The sequence below is a fragment of the Bactrocera neohumeralis genome, chromosome 3 (assembly GCF_024586455.1).
Source record: "Bactrocera neohumeralis isolate Rockhampton chromosome 3, APGP_CSIRO_Bneo_wtdbg2-racon-allhic-juicebox.fasta_v2, whole genome shotgun sequence".
NCBI lineage: Eukaryota > Metazoa > Arthropoda > Insecta > Diptera > Tephritidae > Bactrocera > Bactrocera neohumeralis.
The window spans coordinates 40,050,467-40,061,885 of record NC_065920.1 but is presented as its reverse complement, the minus strand read 5'-3'; the positions used below and the strand labels follow the sequence as shown (position 1 = coordinate 40,061,885).

The following is an 11,419-nucleotide window of genomic DNA, read 5'->3' as shown; positions in this document are numbered from 1 at the left end:
TTTCTTGTGACAGCTACATATTCATTTCTGACCTCATATACGTTTCTCTGTTTACATAACTGCATTTAGTCGACTGTTTAACTATTGTGTTGGCTAAATTACATTTTTTTTTACATTAGTTAGATCACTATACAATGAAAGTGTGCCCCAAGCGTGAAACTCCAGGCCATACAAATGTTAAAAATGATCTTCTAGTGAACGATGACATATTTACCACCGTTGCATAAAAGTTTGGCCTGATATAAAAAAATTTTGTAAAAGCTATGCCTAAAGATGGACATGGATTTTTATTTATAAGAGAGAAATTCCCTAAACTCAGCGAGGCGAAAATCAAAGAGGGAATATTTGTAGGCCCACAAATACGGCAATTGATGAAGGATAAGAGCTTTGAAGTAAAACTGAATGATCAGGAAAAACTCGCCTGGAAATGTTTTGTGAATGTTGTTCACAATTTTCTAGGTAACCATAAAGCGGAAAATTACAAAGATTTAATAAATGAACTTATGATATCATTTAAAGCTTTGGGGTGTAATATGTCCTTGAAAATACATATGCTGGACTCTCATCTGGATTTCTTTCCGGCAAATTTGGGTGCTGTGAGTGACGAACAAGGTGAGAGGTTCCATCAAGACATTTCCTTAATGGAGAAGCATTATCAAAGGAAATGGAGTCCAGGAATGCTAGCAGACTATGGTTGGAGACTTAAAAGGGACCTACCGGAAGCCAAATATTCAAGAAAATCATAAGTATCTATTAGATATTAGGAAATAATTCTGTAAGTGTGGCTGAATTTTGTACTTTTTACGAAAATATATGTTTTGATGTCACAAGAAAACATGATGTGTACATTTTTTTTATTGATATATTATTATTTGGTGGCCCTAGTATATTCAAAGTTTGACATAAATTTTCATGTGACAAAAAAAAATTACAAATTTTTTGACCAGTGTAATTGAACAGTGGAATATTGTGTAAAAAACAATAAAAACAGTTGAAATCAGCAGCTTTGTTTCTTCTCTACTAACTACCGTCTAACACAATTTCTGCAGAAAAAAAAACTAGCAGAAGAAAGCAAAGTTAAAAGATTGAAAAGCTGAGAGAGCTGCTAGTGAAATTTCTACTTTCACAAAATATATACTGCCATAAGAAGAAAGTGCTTTTAAAGCACATGTGTCTAGTACAAATGAAATTTAGCGCATTTCTTTTGATTTTGGGTACTTTCATTGTTTTGAATTATGGAAAAATATCGATTCATTGTTTTTCAAGTGTTGATAGGAAGCAGAGAAAAAACATTTTGATATTTTTCCGTAAGTTTCTGTTGGTTTTTCGTTTTTTTAGTTTTTTTTTATTTCCTTATTTCGCCCTTTGTGAGGATAACTTTCAATCTTCTTCTTCCTTGTAGCTTGCTCCTACCAGCAGTTAAGGGGGTATTCTAGTCTAGAAATGCTATTTAACGGCATTTTTTAAAGTCCAATAAAAAAACTAAGAACATTTTTACTATACAATTTTTTATCAGATATTTATTGATATTTTAAGAATACAAAAAAAAAATTTTTTGTGATAATTTGATTATTTGCGGCATGGTGGCGTGACGGGGGTTGAAAATAAGGGTGCGCCCTTCCTGACACGATTTCAACACTTTGGGTGATCTGAAAAAAAAAAAAAATTTTAATCAGTACAAATGCCGCTATCGTCTGAACTAGGATAAAAAAAAAAAAATTTCAGTAAATGGCGACTGTTTGAATTTTCTGCCCGTTTTTTTGGAAAAATCAAAATTTTTTAAAATTAGTAAAAATCAAAATTTTAATAATCTCAGTTCCAACCATAGAGAGATATATAAAAAAGGTCCACACCAAATTTCAAGTTAATCGGTTCATCAGAACTTGAGAAATCATGTCAGAAGTGTTGAAAATAGTAGTTTCGCGCGATTAAAGATTAAAGATTTGAGTCTAACTGCAGGTAGTCTATACTTACATTACTAAAATAGCTATAAGTCGGTAAAAAATAGGAATTCGTTTGGGGAATATATTCTTAAAGGTCCAGTCTTTAAGAATATGCAAAAAAAAATATCGATTTTTTTCAAAAGTCTAGATTAGAATACCCCCCTAAGATACAAAACCAGTGATTGCTCACGAAAAGGTGATTAAGTATTAAACTAAACACTAAGTAAGCCACCAAATAATTCGCTCTTCTATTGACAAAGAAATGGCTTTTAAATAATGTTTGTTACGGATCATAAGTTATTTTCGTTTAAAAGAGGAATCGTTTTGCTTTTTACTTAATGAGTTGAAGGAACATTACCACAAACTCTCCGTTTCTGCGGTGCCAGTAGTTATCAATAATGGATATTAAGAACTTTAATCAAACTAAAAAATCTAGGGTTGTTACAATATATTATGAACACCATATTTATACACAAATGGATTTATATTCGTTAGAATAGTATATTGTAACGAACCTTTATGTTCGAAACTTTTCCCACAGTCCGTTAATTTTATTTTTCCTGTTTCCAAATTGAAGCTTACCTCGTCCAGATTCCAAATTTTGTTCCACTTGCTCAACAAGTTTTTCATCTTTTTACTAAGTGTTTACCAAAGCACCTATTGTCAGAATCTGATGTAGTTATGATAACCTTTCGTATTATGCAGAATAGCACAGGTCAGCTAAAGTTACTGGAACGGACGGAAATAATGAGTGACTTATAGAGTTTGGCTTTTGTTCGTCGAGAGAGGACTTTACTTCTCAATTGCCTACTCTGTCCGAAGTAGCACCTGTTAGCAAGAGTTATCCTGCGTTGGATTTCCAGGCTGACATTGTTGGTGGTGTTATACTGGTTCCAAGAGAGACGAAACTATCTACGACTTCAAGTTATGACTGTCAACAGTGACGTGAGAGCCAAGTCGCGAGTGCGACGACTGTTATATGATGACAGGGAGATATTTCGTCTTGCCCCTCGCTCTTCCAGACTCATTTGCTTTGCTTCCTTGTCCAGTCTGGAGAAAGCAGAACTAACGACGCGGGTGTTGAGGCCATTGATATCAATATCATCGGCACACGCCAGCAGCTGTACACTCTTATAAAAGATTGTACCTGCTCGATCAGACTGAAGAAGTCGCACGATGGCGAGTCGGTTTGTCTGAAACCTCGTTTGGTATCAAACGGCTCGGAGAGGACCTTCCCGATCCCGACGGATCTTTTGTTATTGCTCAACGTCAGTTCAGGAGTTTGAATGCCGTCCCACAGTTCCCTTATGCCGAGTTCTTGACGAGTGCTCCCAGAAAGCGGGAGTGCAAGTCGAGTAGAAAATCGTTCAATTTTACGGCTTTTCTGTTGTGATATCTGGTCAGTTTCTCGACGTCTAACCTTCCTTCACAGTTTTATCTGCAATTATTTCATCGAATTCATTCAAATATTCCATAGGCTTTCAGTTCATTTGTGGTTAATCGTTGGGCATTTTTCGTCGTATTTACAAGAATGCTTATTTTTCGCCGCCGTGTTTGAATAGAATCAACGGAGCCGCTTTGGTTGACCTAATTTCAATAATTCTTCATGGTCGGGCAATGGAATGCTGAGTCATCAATTGAAATCAGGTTTGTCTTCTCCTGGTGTTTTCTTTCTGCCATTTGAAGAACTATTTTCACCATATTAAAATGCTGTACACTGACAGCAGCACTTGCAGGGCTCACTTATCTTGAAACCTTCTGTTATCAAAGAAAAAGATCTTCCTTACTCGCATTGCTGGTCTTTCTTTTCACATGCATGTGCATTTGTTCAGCTGTCATTAAAATACGGATTAGTCTGTTTTTCTCTCCGGGACTCAAACTCTTGTCATTCGCACAGCTTTTTTCCGGAAATTGGTCTCGTTGCAACTGTACGTGTGTTTGAAATGCGCAAGTAAAGTGTTATTTACCGATTTAAAAGGTCTCCCAGAATGCGCTCAAGCAGTGAAAAATCGTTTGTCTGTTGTGATTGCATTTCTCGACGTCACACACTCACCCACACATCTGCAATTGTTTTATCGAAGATTTCATTCAAATATTCCACAAATAGCACTTTGTGCTAGTTGGTGATTGCAATTATTTACATGTGCACTTACAAGAATGCCTTTTCTACATTGTAGACTTATGGTTGACTCTTAATAATTCAAAATGCTGAATGGCAAAAATATTTCATATAATAAGTAAATTGAAGAACTTTCACTTTAATAACATACATTTTTTTCTTAATACTTGCAAATACATATTTGTTATTAAACAAAAGTTTCTCCAGTGCAGCTGCTAGTATACTACCACTTCATATTGCATTGTGTTTGTGGTTCCATCAGATTAACGCTCTTTGATCGATGAAGCATATCGTGCTGCTTTAAATTGCCTTACTGTGTGTGTGTGTATTCAAATGGGTTGTGCCATTATTGGGCTCTATCTGAAATTACATGTGTTCATTACATTCCAGATGTTCTTGCATTATTTTTTGCACTCACTTACACCACACCTATGTATTCGCATTATCATGATTATTGTTCCAATCTGTTATTAATGGCTTACCTTTGACTTAAGTATTTGCTTTCAACAACTCCATTTCGCTTCAAATCGCCATGCGACAAGTAACAAGGCTTGTGATTCTTGCTGAAATTGCTCCAGCCATGGCATTTCAGTGATTGTGATAAACGACGTCTGCACTCAAATTCAATCGTGATACCAAACTCAGTTTGATTATACGTCAGTTCATCTTTCCAGATAATTCTAAATTCTGCTCATGTTGCAATGTCTTTTCTCGTTGCGCTTGCGCTTGAGTTTATTATAAAAATCAACGTCTTCATTAAGTGACCGGCGTGTGTTGTTGTTCAACATGTTGTGTCTTTGATATCGTGCAATTGCAATGATCACGATTATCAATATCTGCCAGTCAAACAGCGTTCCGATCTGACTCGTTCCCATCGGTGCATTAACCTTAAATGATCAACATTTTTTTATTTGCTCGTATTCACCAGAATACTTGAAAATTTTCATAAATCTAATCAGATTGGTTGTCAGAACCATCTAATTTTTAAAATCCGCGATTCCGCTTAAACTCGAAATACTCGAAAATTCAACCTCTAATCAGATTCTCAGTCACCGAATGTGTAACCTTTTAATAAAACTGGACAACCTCTTGGTTATCAAAAGTTTTTCGTTTGATTATTGATCAATTGATTAGTGCACTTGAATTCACTATTTTCCCTTACTAGTTGGTTTTTGAGCGATTCTCATGTGAAAGTCTATTCGATGAATTTGTGATTTTGGGTTGAGGAACTGTGAATATTACTTGATGAAAATTGTTGCAAACACTGGTAGAGCACCCAAAATGTTTACAGCGTCTAATTTTGCATGTCAAAAAATGAAGACTAAGTTGTTTTTTGATCGGTAAATAACGATGCTTAGCAGTTCGTGTAGCACAACAGCAGTTCGTCGCTTCCGTTCTGAAATTTCGATTACACTGGTGAAAGTTTTGCACTACCAGAATAATGTCTCTCTGCTGAAAAAATGGCAAAAGTGGACGACCAAAATGGTACATATCTGTTTAATTATTTATTAGTATAAATATCCAAAAACGATAAAGTTGATTAGAAATACGAAAGAGCTTTTCGACGTGTCCCAATATGTATTGAGATATTTAAGCAATATCCTCTTTGAGGTCTCATTTATTGAAAAATATCAACTCATTTTATCGTACATAAATAACGCAAGAATGAAATCAATAACGAATTTGCGAGACCACCAGTTATTACAAGTATAATCCAGAATTATCACCTTTGCCCACATAACTCGTTTGCCTTAGGTTGTCATATACCTCCTTTCAACTTTTTTGCTCTTTATTCAATGCTTTTAAAAAGTGTTAAAGTAATCAGATTTTGTTCAAATATGCCCTGTTACGTTCGATAATCTGTTTTCATCTAGATGGCAACTTCATAACACCCCTCCTAGAAGCCTCTCTCCATATTTGCGAAGAACTCGTACAGCCAATTTTCACAAGCCTCTTTTGAGTTCAACTTTACACCAACAAGGGCGTTCGCCATGGACAGGAACAGGTGGTAATCACTTGGCCCTATCTCCGGGCTATATGGAGGATGGTGGATGCGATAAACCTTGTCCGGCTCCCATAGCTTCTGACGGAATAATAACCCAGGGGAGCTGCTGTTAGTCTGACGACCTCTGGTGGAACACTACCTTACCCTTCCACCATTGGCCAATTCTGGATGCTTCTGGTCGATCACCTGCTTCACGCGGTCCCGTTGTTCACTGTAGATGGTAGAATTAAGCGTCTGGTCATGTGCCGAACCCGACTCGCGGACGGTGATTCCCTCTAATTCACCAACACACAGCAAAAACCTTCCTGGCCGTGTACATATCGGCGGCTGTTTGAGACGATTCAACAGTCTTCGACCACAACCGTTTTCGCTAGATATTCTCGTATGGCCTTCTGCAGATGGTTTAAAATGGTCTGATGACTAACTCCCATCTTCTGGGCGATGTCACGGATGCATGCGGGTCTAACTCGTGTGTTCGCTTGGTTTGATCATTAATTCGTCGTCAGAGGTCTTCCGCCGGCTTCAAGCCTCCATGGTGTCGTTTTCAAAACCGCTCTGAGCAAAATAAACCATTCCTCTGCAGTTCGAAGTGTACAATCTAAAGGCACCATTAATCACGGAACGTTCCTTTAATGAAGGAAAACTTTAGAGTAGCGTGAATTTCGGCGTTAGTGAACTCCATGTTTACACGTCTATAAATGTTGAACGCGATATCCAGGCAATCGCCTGCAAAGCGTCGTTTTTGTGGGTTATGTCAGACAACTTTCAAAGATGTATGGTATTGCAGATGTAGGCTCTGCGCTTTACGCCTGTGCGAAATTCAAAGACCAAAGGCGGAAGGGGTTTTTTGACAAACCAAATTTTGACGTTGATTCCGTCAATGCAAAAATTTAAAATTTTATTGTTGTTAAAAAATCGGGTTAAACCAAGGGTGATTTTAAAGAGACCCAATTTTTTTTTTTTAAAATAAAAAGTGAAAGGAACTTAACCCGCAAAACCCTAACCCATCCCAACCAAGACTCCCCCGGGCCCCCAATTAAGAACTTGGGGGAGGCGGAAATTTTAAGCCCTAGTGGACTGAGGGATTATGAAAAACTCAGTTTGTTTTTGGGATCGGACGCCAAAGTTTCATTTATCATCATAAACCCGATGCCAAAAATTTTGGGTTTTAAAACTACCATGGGGTTTTTTAGTTTTTCCTTTTTTTTAAATCGAGGCAAAAAATGATAGTTGATTTATAACTCCCAGCCGGAAGCGGATAAAAACAAAAAATTTTAAAAGGTATTTAAACCATGTCCACAAATTTGGGCAATTTAACCCTAATCTTCTTCATCCACGAGGATGCCCCATGTCGATGGGCCCAACCCCTTTTTGGGGGAATTTCCCCCCCCCCTGCCTTTTTAATGCCGTTTTCCATCTGTCCGCCGATACTTTTTTTAGGCTTGATAATAAGACCCGAGTTTGTCCCCAGTAAAAAGGGCGGCATGCTGGCAAACTTCAGCAGGTTTTGGTTTATATCGAAAGATTATTACTCCAATTGAGAAAGCCAGGGCCGTAATTATTTGTTGAAAAGATTTTATCCATTCCCTGTATCCATACCCTTTTACGGAACTCATTTTTTTAAAATCGCCGGGGGAACCCCCAACCCTATTGGTCATCATTCTTGATGGGATTTAAATTTTTTTCCGGAAAATACATGTTTTTTTAAATTTTAATTTGGAATAAATTTTACCCCCGATTTTAAATTTAAAATCTAAATTCCTAGGAACCTTTCTTCCCTTTTTCCTCAGTTTAAAACTTTTTTTTCCCCCGGTTTCAGACCCCAGAAAAAAAACCATTGGGAAAATTTTAACCTGAAATTTATTTTTCTCGGTAAAGTTTGGCCCATCAGAAAAAAGTCATCCAAAACTGAAACTTCCTTTTTTGTCTTTTAGCACCCGCCCCAAATATTCCAAATGTGGGCCAACACGACCCCTACCCACCGAAAAGGGGTTTTTGTTTGCCCCTTTCAAAAATCACCCCGTTTTAAAAAAATATTTTAATATGTTTATGAGGTTTCGGGCCTTTTCCCCAGGGCACGGGTTTCCCGCCGAGTTGAACCATTTGACACCCGGAATAGCGCGAAATTTTTTGTAAATTTCCATTTTTTGCCCTTCTTAATTTGCAAAAGAGACTTTCTAGGGTCAATAGGGATTCTTTTTATAAAGGTATTGTCTTCTGATAATCCGGGCTTTTGGATTGAACCCCCGGGTTTATTTTTTCGAACCTTCCCCATTGTAATTTTAAGAGGGTAGATGAAGGTTTTCGGTTTTTTTGGTTTTAGAAAACCCAAACCATTTAAAGTCGAAACCTTTTATAAAGGTTTTTTTTTGGAAAATAGGGGTTTTAGTTTTTTTTCCCCTTCGGCCCTTTTGGGTTGCCACCCAATCCGGGCCCTTTTGGGTTTGATTTTTTACTTTGCCGATTTCGTCTCCGTACTGGGGTGATTCCCTTTTGTTACTCGTTAAAAGAAATTGTATTTTTTAAAAAAAACCCGACGCTTTTCCCAAAAGAGGCTTGGGTTGCTGCTGTTTTTTTTTTAAACGGGACATACAGATTTTTTTTTAAAAAAAGGTAAATGTTTGCCCTCCTGTTAAAAAAATGTTTTTTCTTCGGGCTTCCGAAAAAAAAACCTTGTTTTTAAAACTGCCCAAACGTTTTTTCTTCTTTGCCACTTCCTGCAGACCCTCTGGTTGGTTTTCCAGGGGAAAATTTTCCTCATTCCACCAAATCGGCGCCGCTTGTTGTGATGTGAGTTCTGCATTGGAATCGCATCCCGGGTATCTTTGAATGCGCCACCAAGGGGGGTTTGCACCATTTGAGCGCTCCAGACTACTCCCAGGTCGGGTCGAACTTTTTTCCCCAGCTTCGTTTTGGGAAAATTTCCCTCCCAAAAGTTCCTGCCCGAGAGAGATTTGGTTAATTGCCATATGTTGGTTTGTGAAAATTCAGACCCCCCACTTAATGTCCCTCTCAGGAATCTTTTGCAAACAAAAGTCAATTGATCCTTTTTTCCTTTGGAAAGTGTTTAGTTCCGGTGTTCATTATTTTAAGGGGTTTGACTAGTTTCATGAATTAGCCCCCCCGCGGTTTTGCACTGCCCCCCACCCTGCCCAAGCAAAAATCCCCCGCTTTTATGGGGTTTTTCCTCTGGTTTAAAGAAACCCAAAGGAAATTTTTGAATTCTGTGATAGCTGCCCGGGACGGCCAAAAATTTCAAAAAAAATCCTGAATATTCGCCCATGTAAAGCCCCTTTTGGGGCAGGTTTAAAGGTGCCCCTTTTCGGACCATATTTTTTCTTTTCGATTTGTCGCAACATGTGCTTTCCCGGGCGCTGGGTATTTTCCTTAAAGGGGGGTGATCCTCCCCTTTGATTGTCTGATTTGAGGTCTTGTGGCGCAATGATTAATTCAGTTGTATATCCTCTTTTCTTAGAGATTTCGTCATCTGGGGGACTTAAAATTTCCCCCCAAACAAGTGCTCTTTTTGGGGCCCCGGCTGAACGTTTTCACGTTTTTCCCCGTTCCTGGGTTCCCAAAAGTGTGGGGAAAAATCTGTTTCCCAAAAGCGATTTTGGGCCATGTGGGCCCAGAGGAACACTTTTAAAACCGGGGAAAAGGAGCCTAAGGCGACAGATCACCCCCAATCTTTATTTTTTTCCCAGTTTTGGGGGCTTAGCATTTAGGGCCCAAAAAAATTATTTTCCCCACGCGTTTTTTGAGACTTTTGACATTTGCTATTCTAGATTTTGATTTCCCCACCCCCTTTAGTGCTGGAAATTTCTTTAATTTGTCCAGGCTTTTACAACGAAGTTGTGGGTTTTAGGTTTCATACATTTCTCCCAACCCCTTCAGGGGGCTTTTGGGAAAACTGTTTGTCTGCCCATTTTTTTTGAAAAGGGCCCCTTTGCGTTTTTTAACAAGAAAATAACCATCCTTTAGTCCTGTCACTTTTTTTTTTTCGCAGAATATCTGCATACGACCCCCCTTTTTTTAATAATATGCATCCGGTTTTTTTTTTAAATTTTTTTCTCCATCGGTTTTTTTAACCAAGCCCCCCATTTTCATTTGAATTTTAAAGTCGGATCCTTTTGGGGTTTGGTTTTTTTTGGGCTCCAAAATGATAGTTGTCCTTTTCATTTAGTTTTTTGGGTTTTTTTTGGGGGGAAAAAACCTGTTGCCTCCAATGTTTTTGTACTTCCCCACTAAAAAGAACTTAGATTTTTCCTCTAACACTTTCTATGGGGGTTTTTTCAGCAAAATACAATGTTCTAAATTGCGCATAGTTTTTCCCCTTTTGGGCCGGGCCATCATGCTCCAGCTCTTTTTAAATTTTTTTTCCCAAAAAAACTGTTAGGCCCGTTTTTGGGTTCTCGGTTTGGGGCCCTTTTTTTAATGATCCAGTATCACATTTTATTTGGTCCAGCAGCAGGGGCTCCCCTTTTTTTTCCCTTAGGGGGCGTTCTGTTATTTTGGAAATTTCGAAAGGTTATCGGTTCCCCATATATTTTTAAGGGCCCGCCTGAAAAAAAAAATATCCCGAACACCTGTCCAGTTCAGTCCCCACCTTTTCTTAATAAAAAAAAGACGGTTAATCCAAAAAAAGAACAAAAAAGGGAACTGATACTTTTTTTGATGGTTTGGGGAAAGCAAAAACCAAAAAGGAAAAAAAAAACAGAGGGGAAAAGCTGACGATAAAATAACGGGGAAAAAAGAAAAATCAAATTAACTGCCTGATAGGGGAAAAATAAATTTATTCTAAAAATTGGGGAAAAACAAAAAGGTATGTAATGATTATATATAAATTTAACAAAATTTTCATTAACCTGGGCTGGGGGTCCCAGGTGGTGAATCCTGCCGGAACGTCCCCACAAAACTTTTTTCAATATAAAAAACAAAAAATTTTTTAAGAAAATTTGGGCTCAATAAAACCGTTACTACTTCACTAAACAAAGGGTCGTATAAAAACCAAAAATGTTTTCTTTTATATTTAAAACAACCCAAAATTTCAAAAAAATTTTCGTTCCGTTAATCAAACAAGTTTCCGTGGGAAAGTCAATGGGGTTTTGATATTTTCAAATTTTTATCACTACGCATTCCAAGCCTGAAGAAGCCACTATGCATTATATCATATGATTTTGTAGGATTTAACAAATTCGCCAAAAATTTAAAATTAGCTGTCGCATATTATTTTTTGTGTGTTTTTGGCGTGCCCATTAGGGGCTGCTCATTTTTTCATTTGCCTGTTGATTTGATTAGGCATCTTTAAATTATCAAAAGATTATAATTATTGGGTAAACTACAAAAAAAAAT

At 37.6% G+C, this 11,419-nt stretch overlaps 1 protein-coding gene across 4 annotated transcripts in view; it reads right to left on the bottom strand.

The window, feature by feature from the left end:
* The window catches only part of LOC126752522 (dual oxidase), an 81,598-nt gene that overhangs the window by 50,937 nt on the left and 19,242 nt on the right, over positions 1–11,419 (bottom strand). The gene's annotated exons all lie outside the window — the stretch shown is intronic.